This window comes from Papio anubis, chromosome 2 (assembly GCF_008728515.1).
Source record: "Papio anubis isolate 15944 chromosome 2, Panubis1.0, whole genome shotgun sequence".
Lineage (NCBI taxonomy): Eukaryota > Metazoa > Chordata > Mammalia > Primates > Cercopithecidae > Papio > Papio anubis.
The window spans coordinates 160,684,235-160,701,857 of record NC_044977.1 but is presented as its reverse complement, the minus strand read 5'-3'; the positions used below and the strand labels follow the sequence as shown (position 1 = coordinate 160,701,857).

The following is a 17,623-nucleotide window of genomic DNA, read 5'->3' as shown; positions in this document are numbered from 1 at the left end:
TTACATTGCGTTGTATGGCAAAGGCGATTTGATGTCACTCCCATGATTCATGTTATGATATATAAAACTCCATCTTAGTTGACTAGGGAGACTTTCCTAGCTTTGAAAAAACAACCAGCCATATGAACTACCTATGAAAAGGGCCATGTGGGAGAAACTGTGGGTCATCTCAAGGACCTGAAGGGGGATCTCCAGCTGAAAGCCAGTAAGAAGCTGGGGCCTCAGTCATACAGCTGCAAGGAAATGAATTTTTCCAACAACCTGGATGAGCTTGGAAACAGATTCTACCCCAGTCAACTACTCAGGTAAAGATACATCCAATCTGACACTTTGATTGAAGTCTTATGAGATCCTGGGTAGAAGAACTAGGCTAGCTGTGCCCAGACTTCTCCCATGAGGATTTTGAGGTAATAGATGTGTGTTGTTTTAAGGCACTAAATTTCTGGTGTGTAATTTGTTATGTAGCAATAGAAAATTAATATGATAATCTAGGAACAAGTTTTTTCTTTTTCTCTGAGTCTAATTCTCATCTATATAATGGGGATAATAACATCTACTTATAGGTAGGTTTAATCATCAAATAAATTTTAGTTCTTGCTAAAATGGTAGTTGTTTTATTGTATTATTAATATTACTATTCTTTTCCAGGTACATGAGACCCAGAGCACCAGGCTAATGGATTCAGGAGTTGAAGTCGGATCCTGGGCCCTAGCCCACAGGAACCCAGAGAATGCCATGCATGAATAAAGAAGAAATACAGCCAGCTGTCCTGTCTTGGCTTTCCTTGAGGTTGATACAGTGGCACACTAAATCTTTTTCTGTGACCTACTCTGTGCCCAGCAATATGCTAACTATGCTAGGCACAGACAATACCAAGAGAAGTAGGAGGTTCTCCCTGCCCTTGAAAGTGTCCAGGCTAAGGGCCACAATTTAGACTCTAAGACTCACATTGCAGTTCTGTGTTCAGAACTGGGATTCCAAAATGTGAGGGCAACCAGTGCCAAGCTCTGCATATTTTAGGGTGCAGTGGGAAGCTCTGAGACTGCTAACATCCTTGGGTATCCAACACCTGAGATAAGTAAGGGCTCCGTTAACACAGGGAGCAAGTAAGGGCTGAAGCCAAGGGAATGATGTTGCCCCTTGGCATCACTATCATGAACTATCTTGAATCTCCCAACAAGGCAGGGCATTGTGCAATTGACATTCCAAGACGAGGCAGGCCTATTTTCAACCCTCTTTAAGAGGATTCACAATCCACTCTCTTGCTGCACTAGCATGGGTAGAGCAGGAAAATTCTCCAGATTATCATCGAAGCTGTGAAGGTTTGGGAGATGGGTCATTCAAAATATTCAGAAGTTCTTGAAAGCCAAATGTTAGTGGACGAGGAACTAAATTGGCTTCTGTTTCATCTTTGTTAGGTTTCTACAGCAATGTTATCTTGAATGGTTTGTCAACATGTTTCACTGAGCAAACTTAAAGCAACTCCGGTAATTACAAGTGGAACCCTGTTAAAGCAACTCTGGCAATTACAAGTGGAACCTTGTTACAAGTGGAACCCCGACAACTTCAGAAGTGCCCATCACAACCAAACATTCCTGCTCTGAATCACCTGACATTCACTGTCTCATTCACGCCAGCTTCTTCAGGTGGCCCTTGATGATCTGCCTGCCTCCACAGAGCCTCAGAAAATTAGCCTTTTCTTTTTTTCTAGATTTCACTCTTCATGATGGATGTGAAAGACAATAAAGTATGCTAGTTAAAACCCACCTCTGGAGACAGACTGATGTGGGATAAATCCAGCTTTGCCACTTAACAGTTCTCTGCTCTTGCACAATTTTACTTAACCTCTCTGAACCTGAAATCAGGCTAGTTACAGCATATTAGTAAAGCATTCATTACAGAGCCTGAACACAGGGAGTCCTTATTAATGACAGTTATTATTATCATCATTATTAGTATATTATCATCACATGGCTATTGCTTTGTACTTATTATATAGTCATTAATGTCCCTAGAATAGTGCAGATCAGATGACACCAGTTATAAGACCCTGAGAAGCTTAACTCAGCAAAACTAAGTTGTTTAAATCTATGTTCTAGCTCACAGGTTGGCAAACTTTCTCTGAAAAGGGCCAGATAGTAAATATTTTAGGCTTGCAGGCCATATGGTCTGTTTTGCAACTACTTAATTCTGCTATCATAACTCAAAATCAGCCATAGACAATACATAAGAAAATGAGTATGCTTGTGCTCTATTAAATGTTATTTACAAAAAGAATTGGCTGTTTGGATTTAACACATAGGTCATAGTCTGCCAACCCCTTCTCTAGCCCCTTGTCCATGTACAGCAAGGTACTCCCAAACAGAATGCTAATGGGAAGGGAATGTGGCAGAGTAGACACAACAGAGTTTGAGTCTCAATTTTGTCATGTCTTGACTGTAGCATTCGGGGAATATTACTTAACTCTCCAGCATTTTGAGAATATTACTTAATTCCTCCATGCCCCAGGTTCTTCCTCTGCAAATCCTAGGCAATAGTACTTCCTGGGCAGGGTTACTGAGGATAAATGACCCCAAATATATAAAATATAATTAATTAATAGAGATAACATATGTAAATGAGATAATGTAAGTATGTATATTTCAGGCTTTTTTGCATGAATTTACTTTGTATCTATCTGTTCAACTGGATTATGATTTTGTTATCTATTGCCTTTATTTCTCTCATCCTTGTCTCTAGATCCTAGAAAAGTCCTCTGCACAGAGCAAGGCATGGCCTGCATTCCAAATTTTGTTATTCTCAAAGGTCAATTGTTCTCAGTGGCAGACAACAGAAGCCAAGACTTGCTAAGTGAAACAGAAGACAAATTTGCTGGAAAGACATGTGAAAATGGGCACAAATTAGGGAGCAAGGTCATCCTTGCACCACTGCTGTTAGGCTGCTACCACTGACTCTGTTATGCCCAGACCGTTTATTCCCCGAAGAAGACCACCAGAGTCCAGAGTCAAAGCTAAGCAGCAAGGATCTTTATTACAGGTTCGAACCTGGAACTCTCACTCGCTCGCGAAACGAGACGGGCAGGAGAGCTCCCCCACTGAGCTCCGAGCAGTGTTATATAGTCTAAGAAAAGTGGGCATAGAGTTATTATACAAATCAGATATATGATTGGCTAGCGTTTGAACAAGGCGATTTGGCTAACTATGATTGGTTCCCGCCATTTCTGATATTTCGGTTCAACCTTTGAGGCGGGAGAGCAGGTTTATGGCAGCAAGAGTTTATCTTACTTAAACACGTCTTGTGACCTTGCCTCAGAACTTACAAAATCTCTGGTACGTGCAAAACAAAATCTCTGGTACGTGCAGAAAAACAGGTATTCACAGAACTTACGAAATCTCTGGTATGTGCAAAGATTAGAGAGCAGAACAAAAGGGTGTAGCGGGGTGGGGGGGCGGGTACACATCTATCTTTGTGTCCTTTCAACTCCTCTGCTCCTGCACTCTCAACAGCACCACAGGAAAAACCCCACACACAGTTCCTTCATCTCCGCCTTACTTGCTGAAGATTAGAAGTCCCAGGTAGGAGTCTTTGAATGACTAAGGCCAGATCACCCGCCCATATCCTGGCTACAAGGAAGCAAGGAAAGAAAATTTTAGCCAGCCTTTTTGGCTTCTGGAATGTGAGCATTTTACCAAGTCACCTAATGGTGTAGAACTCCCCAGTAGGAAAGGTTTTAGGGGCCGGGCAGCTAGAATAAAGACAAACGGCTACTCCTCCCATTATCTGCTTACCTGGGCCACCTGTTTATAGAGAACTCTGACGTCACAACATAGTCCACCACCACTATGAGTTTCAAATTGGTTGCTTGTTGCATAGTTAGTGGGATTTTAAACTAAGCCCTCCAACCTCTCTCCCTTGGTTCCCTACAGTGGATACACCAGTGCCCCCTCCCTATTGCCTCACTTCTGTGCATGCGTCTGCCTTCCAACAGTCAGCATTTACAACTTTGTTAGAGGGCTGCCCTCAGACTGCTGGAACCTACTTTGCCTCCATGCAGGGCAGACCCAAAGTGCCTGGGTAACTCATAACCCATCAGGGGTATCATTTAACCAAAACTTACTAAGTACAATGTATAAATACTCCAGCTCCCTTGCCCCTTGACTGGAATCATAATTAAGCATGTGTTTTGCACAATTTTTAAAAACTTCTCCAAAGGATTAAACTTCAGGTGGACACTATGGTAGTTGCCTTAATAGTGTACCCATTATAGATTAGCTTCCTTATATTATTTCTTTCTCTCTCTTCTGCCCTTCTCTCTCAACATTCCAAATAGACTATGTGCACTCAGTCTTTGTCTCAGCTTTGCTTCTGAGAGGAGCCCTGCTAACACATCTCTCTTATATCTGAGTATTGGCATGCTATTTTGCAGACATATCAGGAATACTGAGACAACTATTACCACAAAACTCTATAATTCACAAGAACATTTGCAGATACAAATTAGGTAAACATGAGATCAAGAATGTATTATTTTCTTTCTCTATTAGAATTACAGTGCTCTGTGCTTATATTAAATCTGCCCCTTTGATGAAAACACAGATGCCAGAAAGAAAGAAAAAAAGAAAGAATGACAGAAAGAAATGAAGGAAGGAAGGCAGGGAGGAGGAAGGGAGGGGAAGAAAGAAAGGAAGGCAAAAAGGAAGGGAGAGAGGAAGAGAGGGAGCAGGAAGAAAGAAGAAAGAAAATAGACAATCATTATTTAGGAGAATCAAAAGAGCATAAAGGAGATAGGCCTTGAAATTCCAGGAGATGATAAGAAAAATTGCTTTGAGGCAACAGGGTAAAAGGAGAGCTCCCTATACTCTGAAAAAAGGAGATATGAGAAGCAAATGAGAAGGGCTGTAAATCACTGAGTAATCAAAGCAAAAGTTACTCTGCAGGGCCCTGCAGAAAGCTTTCAGAAGAAGAAAAGTCAGGTCAACAATCTGTGCCTGAAAAAACACAAAGCTGTCAAGTCTTGAAACAGAGGAGACTCATCTTGGTATTTCTAATGGCATTCAGTAGTGGCAGTGGCTGCTGTCCTCCTTTGGGAATTGGGAGGAGGGGCTGTTGCTGGATGTTCTTGTACAAGGAGGAAGATAACTTGAACATGATTTCTTCTCTTCAGTGCATCCTGAAAAATTGAATTGTGATGATAAAGATCAGGCAATTGTGCAGAAGCACTGAACTCTTTATGAAATAATAGCCCAAGTGCTGGACTCTAATCTTGTTTCTCTCTTTTTTGGAAAAAGGGAGGGGTGGCACTTGTGCTATCACCTAACTATGCACAGGCAGGACGATGGAGTAATAGTTACTCTATGCCCTGTGACCAAAGTTCTCTTTGATGCAGGGAGCCAGCTAGGCAACCAATCCAATATGGAGGAGCTGAGATGTCCATTTGTACCAGAGGAGAGAAAATCCTTGGGACCAAAGGAGGGTTAAGAGAAGTGGGGAAGGGGTAAGGAATTGGCTGGTTGTGGAGATAAAATTCAACAAAACAACAGATAAACTCCAACTCTTACACCCAAAAAAATTAGGAAGGGAAAAAAAACCTAGAATGAAGTTTGAGTGAGCAACCCTAAAAGCTGTTATGCCAGTATCCTGCAGAAAGTAAACTACATGAATTTGGATAGCAGAGATAATCTAGTTGATATAAGAAATTCTGGATAAAACATATTTTTTGTGGACTTAGAACTGAATTGTGTCATAGTCATCAACTGCAAAGAAGATTCTAGACCACACATAAGGGCTGCAGAGAGTTCTCACAGTGGTTCTAATAGCTAACACATGCTGGGCTGGTTATAAGTGGATTTTTCCCACTGATAATATCTGTTTTCTTTCCTGAATGTCATAACTGAGGCCTTGTTAGCCCCTTCCTCTCATGGAACAGAGAGCACATAGCCTATCTTGAGTCTTGGAAATGCCAACAGGTTTCTGTCATAAGGGGTGTGGTCCCGGAAGCCCAAATCATACCGGCTCATCTATGGTGGCAGGCAGTAAATACATTTTTTTTTTTAAGATTACCTATTAGCATCAATGTTGTAAGCATGGTTGATTCCCTCCCTGGACTGGTCACTTCTTTATCTGAAATGCAAGGCATGATTTCTCCCAAGGTTTAGCTGAAAGTAGTTCATATAATGATTCTGGATGGTTTATGTGCAAATACAATGAAAACAACATGAGGTCATTAATAACTGTAGACACTGGCAGGTGACAGATGTGAAATGAATGAGCTCCTGAGCATTTCTTTACTTAATCTTTAAAAACTGAGTTTTCAGGCTAGGCCTGGTGGCTCAAGCCTGTAATCCCAGCACTTTGGGAGGCTGAAGCAGGTGGATTGCTTGAGGCCAGGAGTTTGAGACCAGCCCGGCCAACCTAGCAAAGCCCCATCTCTACTAAAAATACAAAAGTTAGCCGGGCGTGATGGTGCATGCCTGTAATCCCAGCTACTCAGGAGGCTGAGGCAAGAGAATTGCTTGAACCTGGGAGGCAGAGGTTGCAGTGAGCCGAGATTGCCCCACTGCACTCCAGCAGACAAGGACTGAGACTCTGTCTCCAAAAACCAAAGAAGAACAACAAAGCAAAACAGAAACCTGAGTTTTGAATTTGTTTATGAGTAACACTAAAGTAGAAATGTATCTTCCTTTTTGAACTTAATGGTGTAGTTATTAGAATGTCATACTAATCTAAATGTGTCAATACTCAATGATTACTCAAAAATCATATGTGTTTGTATAACTTTGGAGATTTTTTTCACTTCATTAAATATTTTAAAGTTTAAAGAGATGTCAAATGTTCAAAATGTCGATGTTGAGAGCCCGCGGCACTGGGAGCTTGGCCTGCTCCGCGCCACGATGTCCGAGGAGTCAGCCAGGAGCCTGCAGAAGGGAAGCACGCCCGCGGGGCTGGTCCCAGAGGGCCAGATCCGAGTCTACAAGCATGAGGTTCCGTCCGTTTGCTGAGAGGACGCATCTGGTCCTGAAGGCCAAGGGAATCAGGCATGAAGTCATCAATATCAACCTGAAAAATAAGCCTGAGTGGTTAAGAAAAATCCCTTTAGTTTGGTGCCAGTTCTGGAGAACAGTCAGGGTCAGCTGATCTACTAGTCCGCCATCACCTGTGAGTACCTGGAGGAAGCATACTCAGGGAAGAAGCTGTTGCCGGATGACCCGTATGAGAAAGCTTGCCGGAAGATGGTCTTTAAGTTGTTTTCTAAGGTGCCATCTTTGGTAGGAAGCTTCCTTAGAAGCTGAAATAAGGAAGACGGTGCTGGCCTGAAAGAAGCATTGTGTAAAGAATTTAGCAAGCTAGAGGAGGTTCTGGTTAATAAGAAGACAACCCTCTTTGGTGACAGTTCCGTCTCTATGATTGATCACGTCATCTGGCCCTGGTTTGAACGGCTGGAAGCAATGAAGTTAAATGAGTGTGTAGACCACACTCCAGAACTTAAACTGTGGATGGCAGCCATGAGGGAAGATCCCACAGTCTCAGCCCTGCTCACTGGTGTGAAGGACTGGCAAGGTTTCATAGAGCTCTACTTACAGCCCGGAGACCTGTGACTATGGGCTCGGAAGGAGTCAGCAATAAAGCTATGTCTGAGGTTTTCCTTCACTTAGAGAAAAAAGAAAGTCCGTATCAAAACTCTAATAAAACCTTAGAGAAGAGATCGAATAGTACACAGACCACAAAGGACTAGTAACAAGGAAGATAGGCAACCCTGAAGAAAAACATGACTGCAAAAGAGATGAAGAGTGAACATAAATCTCTCTGAAATTTTACCGTATTAACCAGATAGCCTTTGCTGCCCACGTTAATATACTGATCTACTCTGCTTTCTGCAGGGTGATGGGACATTAACAGCTTTTTAACATTACTCATCCAAATTTGATTTTAGGTCTTTTTTCCTTTCTAAATCCCTTTTAGGTGAGCGCTAGAGTCTATCTATAAATAAATAAATAAAATGAATTGGAATAATCAACAAGAAGTAATTAACATAGATGTAACTAATGTTAGAAAATGGCCCAAACTGGGAAGGCTTCAATGAACTTGGTTTCTTTTCTTACAGTACCTTATAATTCAATTTAATATAAATACCTTTTTCATATTCAGAATAGAACAGTGCTTCATTGCTTTAGCCTTTTCATGATAATTAACAAATTATGGGAAAAAACCCACATTTTAGGTTATATATTTTTAAATTTTTCTGTTTTACGATGTTTTAATATCTTAAAAAACCTATCTAGCTAGGGAGAGACAGCCCATTTCAGGGTTAGCCAATTCTCAGAGGCAGCAAAAGACTCAGCCAGGAGCATGCATGCCTTTGATATGCAAACTAACCAATCCAGAGTCTTACCTCCACTATCTGACCCATACACCCAAGAGACAATATTCCTCTGCTTTAATCATCCCAGTGCCAGGTACCAGGCAACTAGTAATATAGGAGTTAGAAAAAACTATTTAGCCGGCTAGTGAGGGTACAGGAGTTCTCGGTAAGACTTTTCTTTTAATAAAAAGCAGCCCCCAAACCGTTTGTTTTCTAACAAAGAGCAGCCTGTAAAATTGAGCTGCAGACAAGCTAATGGGTGAATGTATTCTAGTTAGTTGCTTGGTTGTCACCCATTGGCTTGTCAATTACAGAGACTTACTATGACATCCATTTCACTTTACTTTTACCTTATTTTTCTCTTAAAAACATTTGTTCCTTAGTTTTTCATGGCAATTTTCCATACAAAAGCTTTGTATGGAAAGCTTTTATGATTGGTTTTTCAGGGAATCCAACCTTATTTTATCTTTGAAAATATCCTGAAGTGCCAAATAAACCAAGAATCTGAAGTGGGGGAAGACTCTAGCCCCAGCAATACCTGTGACTACTAATGAAAAAGACTTGAGCGGCTGAAACTGCCTGAGATTTCTCACATAATGTCATCATTACGTGGATGTGCTTCAGTGCTCTGAAATAATGGCACTTTAATCTTAAGTGAACCTGCCACCATCTGAAAAGGGGGAAAGAAAAGCCAAAGATACAAAATACTGAAGAAAGGTAAGGGTACTGCTTCATTATCCATACAATACAGTTTTATTTCAATGCTACAATATAATTCTTTTTCCTTCTAGTACTAAGAGTTATTTAGTGTTATGCATTCAAAATTTTACTTCATGACTTACCATGAGAGAATCTCATTTTACTTAAAAATTTTAGTTTTTGGTCGGGCGCAGTGCGCCTGTAATCCCAGAATTTTGGGAGGCTGAGGCAGGCGGATTACCTGAGGTCAGGAATTCAAGACCAGCCTGACCAACATGGTGAAACTCTGTCTCTACTAAAAATACAAAAATTAGCCAGGCATGGTGGTGCATGCTTGTAATCCTAACTACTTGAGAGGTTGAGGCAGGAGAATCCTTTGAACCCAGGAGGCGGGGGTTGCAGTGAGCCGGGATTGTGCCATTGCACTCCAACCTGGGCGACAGAGCGAGACTCTGCCTCAAAAAAAAAAAAAATTAGTTTTTGTGAAACTGTTTTCTCTGTAAATAATCGGTTTCCTTACTCATTCTGAAATGCGTTTATTGTCTATAATAGCAACCCAGTGATGTCCTGTTGTTCTGCAGAGGAAAATGCACATAGAGCAGCAGCCAGGACAGATCAGTTAAAAGCTAAATAGGAAACATTCTGAGAATTGTAATGGGTCAGAAATGGGGTAATTAGATATTATTATATATACCTATCTTGTGTTTACTTGATGCCTTTGTAACAGTCTGCACAATTAACATATTCCTTCTAAAACAAACAAAAACAAAAAACAAAAAATTTTCTTCCTTTGATTCTGGAACACAATAACTCACTTATCCCATCCTATTGCAATTAATGGCTCTCTCTCTTTCTTTTAAATTTGCTTCTCATTCTCTAAATTTCTTCTGGCTATATCTATGTTCTTTGCCAGCATTTAAATCCTAGCTCTGCTGTATACAAACTATGCAAACTAGCTCATATGCTTAACCTCAGTGAGCCTCAGTTGCCCCATCTATAAAATGGGGCTAATAGTAGCACTCACTTCATTATGTTGTAATGATTAAACTAACACAAGTAAAGTACAATCCTAGGCAGTGCTGGGCCTATCATAGGCTCCTCATATTTTCTTCTTTCTTTCTGTTATCATCCTCAGAGACTTCATCTCCATCATAGGTTTAGCAGTCACTGCATTTGAATGATGCCCAAGTTGACATGTGCAATCTTGATATGCCTACCTGGGCTCCACTCTTGCATCTTCAACTCATTGTGGGCATTTCTCTCTGACAGTTCAGCTTCTCCTAAACATCAGTGCATCCAAAATCAATCTTATCATCTTATGCTCCCTGAAAAGAAAAGACCAAAAAATGGTTGGCAGTTCTTACAAAAACTTAAACATAGAGTTACTATATGACCCAGCAATTCCAATCACAGGTATATACCCTGTGGATATATTAATACATATACATAAATATGAAAACATATGTCCACAGTAAAACTTATACTTGAATATTCATAGCTGCGTTATTCCTAATAGCCCAAAAATGGAAACAACCCAAATGTTAATCAATTGAGAAATGAATAAATAAATAAAAATAAAATGTATATCTATACAATGGAAAGATAGCCAAATAAAGGAATGGAATACTGAAACATGCTACAACATGGATGAACCCTGAAAACCTGCTAAGTGAAAGCAGCTAGACACAAAGTCCAAGAATTATATAATTTAATTTGTATGAACTATCCAGAATAGGCAAATCCATAGAGACAGAAAATAGATTAGCGGGTACCAGGGAAAAGGGAGGTGGAGGAATCAGGATATGACAGTTAATGGGTCCAGGGTTTTTTTAGGGGGTGCTGGAAACATTCTGGAGTTAGTGCTGATACCTGCACAACATTGTGAATATACTACAAACCACCAAAATGTACACTTTAAAAGGGTTAAAATGGTAAATTCTGTTATATGGATTTAATCTCAATTTTTAAAAAAGAAGAAAAAAGCAACCGCTGTAGACAGCAGAGTGATACTTGTCCATGGAAGTGGCAGGAAGTGGAGCCAGAGCTGCAGGAGGGGATCTCTGATCTCCAGGAAACCAAGATATTCACTAACAGCACCAGAGCAAGGCCCCAGGGGGATATCACTATGCTCACTTCCAAGAAGCAATCAGAATCTGACTCCCAAGGCACAGCCAAATGGGTCATTATGCAGCTTTGCTGAAATATCTGCAATTCTAGACCTAAAAACTAGAAAAGAGGATAGAGATTGGAGGGTGAAAATAGCCAAAGGAAGGACTTGAAGTGGAAAAGAAGTTCCTCATGGGGCAAATTTATTATATTCTCTATTGTTAGATTGAACTGCAGGGGCAATAAATCATATGCCCATTTAAGATTTTCAATATATTTTCTGTTTGTCATTCTTTCTCCCTGATATTTCTTCTTTAATCAACGTTTGACCAACAAGGCAAATAGACTTTATAAGATTTTACAAGTAAAGCAAAATCAGCCCTTACAAGGACTCAGCCTGTCAGAGGACCTGATTAAAGGTGATGAGAATATTTCAGGGATTTTCAAGATATTCTGTATCTGCCTCTATCAAAATTTTATTAACCTTTTGCTTTGGAAAAGTTTCCATGAAAAGGACCTAGGAGAAAAACATTCCCAAATCACCCCCATCAGACTGTAGAACAGATCTTAATAGCCACTAACTGAAGGAGTCCATGTGTTCCCACAGATGGCTGTGAAAAATGAATCACACTTATCAATTTGAGAAAACGGAAAGAAAAGAACAAGGAGTATAGAACTTCAGGGTTTAGCCATTCCTATTCAGGGTCTCATGAATGACCAAAGTAAAAAATCTGGAGTTAGTTTACTCTTCCCACATTATTTTCTCCCCAATCTCCATTTCTATAATGAAGTGCTTCCAAAAGGGCAGACACTGCCTTCTGATCCTCTGTTGTACTCCACATGATCTGAAAATGATGGAGAAAAGCTAATGCACCTACCTGGTTGTATTAATTTGCTAGAGCTGCCTTAACAAAGTACCACAAATGATGTGGCTTAAACAACAGAAATTTATTGTCTCACTGTTCTGAAGCTAGAAGTCTGAAATCAAGGTGTCAGCAGGGTTGGTTCCTTCTGAGGGATGTGAAGGAAGGATCTGTTCCAGGTCTCTCTCCCTGGCTTGTAGATGGCTTTCTTCCTTGTTTCTCTTCACATCATCTTCCCTCTATTTGTTTTTATGTCATGGTGTCCAAATTCGTTCAAATATCTGTTATCTGTATTCAAATTTCCCTTTTTTATAAGGACACTAGTCATATTGGATTAGAGTCCACCCCAATCTCATTTTAACTTGATTACTTATATGGCCTTATGTGGAAATAAAGACACTATCTCCATATAAAATCACATTCTGAGGTACTGGAGGTTAGGACATCTATATATTTTTGTGGGGTGGAGGGAGGCACACAATTCAACCTATATCACTAGTCTATGCAACTTAATGAAGGGCTGAGGAAGAAGCCCTTTCTCTTAACATCGAGGAAACTCTCGTTCAGGGATGAATCTAGAGATGTTTGGTTCTCGGCCAACCAGGAAGGACTGGGGCCAGTGGCTATAAGGCAGTTCAGGAAGAAGTATATGCAGAAAATGGAGATAAAATGATGTGTGGAATCACCAGGAGTCTTGAGGACAAAGCCATAATCAGATGATCTGGAATCTGACCAAACTGACTCACACAGACAAAAATCAGAATCTATGTCCTTGACATACATCAAAGATGCTCAGCAAGAATTGAAATGAAAAGAAGTGTGGAGGACCAAGCTGGGCACAAATGCAAGATAGGATTATACCATCTAGGAAGTCTCAGTTGTAAGCAACAGAAACTGATGACTGATTTGTAATAGAAAAAATGAATCAATTGAGAGGATATTGGAAATATAAGGAAACTTTTGGAGTTGAACGATACTTTTATTATCTTGCTTGTGGTGGTGGTTTTACAGGTGTGAATATAATGTATGTCACAATTTATCAAATTGGATAATTTAATATAGAATGTATTGTATGTCCATTATAGCTCAATAAAACTGCTTTTAAAAAAGATATTGGACCCGTATATTACACTGATGCTGAGAGTGTAAACTGGAACAGTCACTTTGGAAAACTCTTTGGCAGTGTATATAAAAGCTGAGCAAATGCTATATCCTATAATTTACCATTTTCACTCCTAGGTAACCACCCAATAGAAATGCATACAAATCTTTAACAAAAATGTGTACAACAATGTTCCCAGCAGCACTATTCATATTAATAAAAATGTAAACTGCCTAGATGCTCATCAACAATATAATGATATGTAAACAGGGTTAACTCTGTATGCCTGGGTTACTCAAACTCTGTACATTCCCAAGGTCTTCAGCAATGGCCCTTAGCCTGATTCCTGGGAAAAGGTCTCTGAGCCTTTGGACTATCCTGCCTGAAAAGAGTATCTTTTTATGCCTAATGCTTTGGGCTATGTCAGCTAGTTAGCACTAACAAAATGCCTATTTTTGTATGCCTGAGGCTTTAGGCCTCACTGTATCTATTTGACCTATGGGTTCTGGAGACTGAGTAGTTTTGTCTCCAATAAATATCCTGGATGCCAAGGGTCAAGTAGCTTCCCTAGTTGGCAACACTTTGCATGTGCTGTCACATACCATTGCTGAAAAAATTAAGCGCTATCTGTGTGACTCAACTGGGAGATGACAGCTAGAAACTTGTTCCTGGTTTCTCCTGGACTCAACCCTGTGCACCTTTTCCCTTTGCCAATTTTAACCTGTATCCTTTTACTGAAATAAATCTCAAGCATGAGTATAATAGCTTTTCTGAGTTCTGTGAGTCTTTCCAACAAATCTTTGGGCCTGAGGGTGGTCTTGAGAACCCCCAACACAAATGCATAAATATTATAGTATATTTATAGAATGGAATACTTTGCCATGCTAGTAAGAGTGGATGAGATACAACTAAACCAAACAACATGGATAAATTTCACAATCAAAATGTTGGACATACACAACAAATGTGGTATGATTCTATTTGTATAAAGAAGAAAAACAAGACAAGTAGAATTAATCTATGATGCCAGGGGTCAGGGTTTTGGTTATCCTTGGATGGCAGATGATAGTGACTAGAGAGGGAATGAGGAAGCTTTAAGGATGTTGGTAATATTCTGTTTCTTGATCTGAGCACTGGTTATAAAAATGCACTCAGTTTGTAAAAATCCATTTTGTAAAAAAAACTTATGTGCATGTTTTTCTGTATATATACTATACTTTTACAATGCAAAATGTTAAGGGATACTGGATGGCATGCAGAATCTTTGGAAGAACAACCAGATTGCCAGGCGACACAGCTAGAAAAGAGCCCCAGATCTCACCACAGAACAGATTTAATGAAAATCACACTTCTGCACTGATGGACCATCATTACTATGGCCACCGAGAATGCTGCCTCTAAAGGGTGGAGGGAGCTGCTCCTCACTGCCCTGCTGCTTCCTGTCCCTAGAATAAGCTCAGTGTGGTCTCTGCTTCTTCTCTTACTTTCTTCTTTGCAGTTTCTATGACGGCAGACAAGCTCTGCCTGATCAGAAGACATTATAGATGCTGGGTAGTCAAAAGAATGAGAAGGCTGGGCACGGTGGCTCACGCCTGTAATCCCAGCACTTTGGGAGGCCGAGGTGGATGGATGCCGAGGTGGGTGGATAACGAGGTGAGGAGATCGAGACCATCCTGGCTAACATGGTGAAACCCCATCTCTACTAAAAATACAAAAAATTAGCCGGGCGTGGTGGCAGGCACCTGTAGTCCCAGCTACTTGGGAGGCTGAGGCAGGAGAATGGCGTGAACCCGGGAGGCGGAGCCTGCAGTGAGCCAAGATCAGGCCACTGCACTCCAGCCTGGGCGACAGAGCAAGACTCCGTCTCAAAAAAAAAAAAAAAGAAAAGAAAAGAAAAGAAAAAAAAGAGTGAGAAATGTCCACTAAAGTTTATTGTATCTGGAGATCTAAATTGAATTTTTAAAGTATTTATTGAGTCCCAACTATATGTTGGGCAACAAGTTAGAGGCCTTTACATATATAAAACTCTTGATCCTGAGAACTGCTCTGTGACAGAGCATAGACCCCAGAGAGACCTTAGAAATATACTCAAGGTCCCCTTTGAGCATTTAGCTGGGTAGTGATCTATGTCTATATGATCTGCAAACTACCTAAGGCTGGGAAAGAAACATCCAAAAGAAGTAGAGAACAACAGTGCCTAGTTAACATGAGGTCAGGAATAGTACCTATTCTTAAGCCATTTGGGGAAAAACTCAAAATTCCTGATGCATTGGGTAGAAAACTCAGGAAAGTTTTATCTTATTAATAGGAAATAATTAACTCTGGTTAAATACAGCTAAGAAATCATAAATCATAGATGTGTACATCTAACAAATCATAAAAGTAAGACCCAAAAAGATCAAACTATATCTAAGTAACTTAACAAACATTTCAGAATGAAACTTAAGAATATGTATAACAACACAAAAATATTCCACACTCAAAAGATAAAATTTATAATGTCTGACATCCAAACAAAAATTACCAGACATACAAGGAAGCAGAAAAATATGACCCATAATGAGGAAAATAATTAGTCAATTGAGACTAACCCAGAGCCAACACAGATGTTAGAATCAGAAGATGAGGACATTATGATAGCTATTATAACTGTATTTCATATGTTCAAAATGTTAGAGACATGAAAGTATAAGAAAAGACTCAAGTAGAACCTCTGAAAATGAAAACTAAAATGACTGAGATGAAAAGTATATTGGATGAAATTAATAGCAGATTAGACATAACACATGAATTGAAGACATGAACAATAGTAGATATACAAAGTGAAACATGGGGAAAAAGAACACAAAAATTGCTGGGCTTGGTGGTTCACACCTGTAATCCCAGCACTTTGGGAGGCTGAGGCAGTTGGATCACTTGAGGTCAGGAGATCGAGACCAGCCTGGCCAACATGGCAAAACCCCCGTCGCTGTTAAAAATACAAAAACTAGCCAGGTGTGGTGGTACATATTTGTAATCCTAGCTACTCAGGAGGCTGAGGCAGGAGAATTGCTTGAACCTTGCAGGCAGAGGTTGCAGTGAGCCGAGATCACGCCACTGCACTCCAGCCTGGGTGACAGAGAGTGGCTCTATCTCAAAAAAACAAAAAAAAAGAAAAACAAAAAACCTAATGAGCTGTGGGTCAACTTTAAGTGGCCTAAGACACATGTTATTGAGGACTCCTAAAGAGGGATGAGAAGAAGTGTTTGAGTAAATAATGGCCAAAATATTTTATACTTGATTAAAACAATAAACCCATAGATTCATTGTTTTTGATAAATAAGAAACGAATGTATTGTTCAATGAAAACAAGCACAAGAAACATAACATAGAAGACACGAAGGCACATAATCAAATTGCTCAAAACCAATAATGAAGAGCAAAATCTTCAATGATTTGGAGTGGAGGGAGGGTATTTCAGAGTTACTGGACAGATCTGGACTGTGTTCCAGACATTATAAATGTGTATTATCTTTGTATATCTTTTTTAGAACCACACACACTCTAGAAATATTAGGTTAGATTAGAAACAGCTGGAAAGCAAAAAGACAAGTTAGGAGGGTTTTAAGGAGTACCATAAAAGTTTAGTGAACCTGAACTGGGGTTGTGAAGTAACAGTGGAATGTAGGAAACATTTAAGAATTAAAACTGACAGCACTTGAAGACTGTATGAGATGGTAAAAAGTAGCACTTGCTAGGAACTGATCAATAATATCAAAATTCATTGATCTAAGAGAGAAGATAATGATTTAAGTTTGTACATGCTGAATTTAAGGTACATATAGGTTCTTATATTGGGAGAGATAGCTGGTATTCAGATACAGGTTTGGGAGTCATTAACACAGAAATGGAATGTTCCCAAGTCCTCCAGCCTTCTTATGACATCTTTACCTGTAATATATCCAAATAAAACGACCTGAATTTCAATTCCATGCATGTAAATGCAAGAAATCTGGGCCTACTAAGTATTCCTAGTGCAAAGTGAACCTCTGAGGAAGGAGGCACCGACCAGCTGGTACTCCTGTGTCTGAACTCAGAGGAGAGGAGGAGGGTCCTGGGGGCTGGAACCCAGATATTTGAGGAGAGAAGACTGGCTGGGAGTGGCAGAAAAATTGCAAGCTGGACTCAGCTTCTCCTAAAAAAGTGAACCACTGCTGCCAAAGTCCAGTTGCTGGGGTGAAAAAAGTGTTGCTTGAGTGATTGTCAAGAACAGGAAGCAAAACTAAAATAAAAAGGAGTAAGCCCCCCTTATTCCTTCAAACTTTCAGTTTCTTTCCATTGGCAAAGGCTAATGGGGAACAGCTGGCAAAGCAGAAAAGTGTGTAGAATCCCAGCATTGCTAAGTAGAGAACAGAATTTTGAGTTTGGAGTTGAGAAACAATAACTTAGTAATTGGCATACTTCTCTTAGTGGGGACACTGTCCTTTTCTGGCTCTGATAAGGAATTATGCTTCC

The 17,623-nt window shown here is 40.0% G+C and overlaps 1 pseudogene; it reads left to right on the top strand.

Annotated features, from left to right (window-relative positions):
* The first annotated feature begins 6,576 nt into the window (after nt 1-6,576).
* Nucleotides 6,577-9,281, top strand: LOC110742458 (annotated as a pseudogene).
* The last annotated feature ends 8,342 nt before the right edge of the window (nt 9,282-17,623 follow it).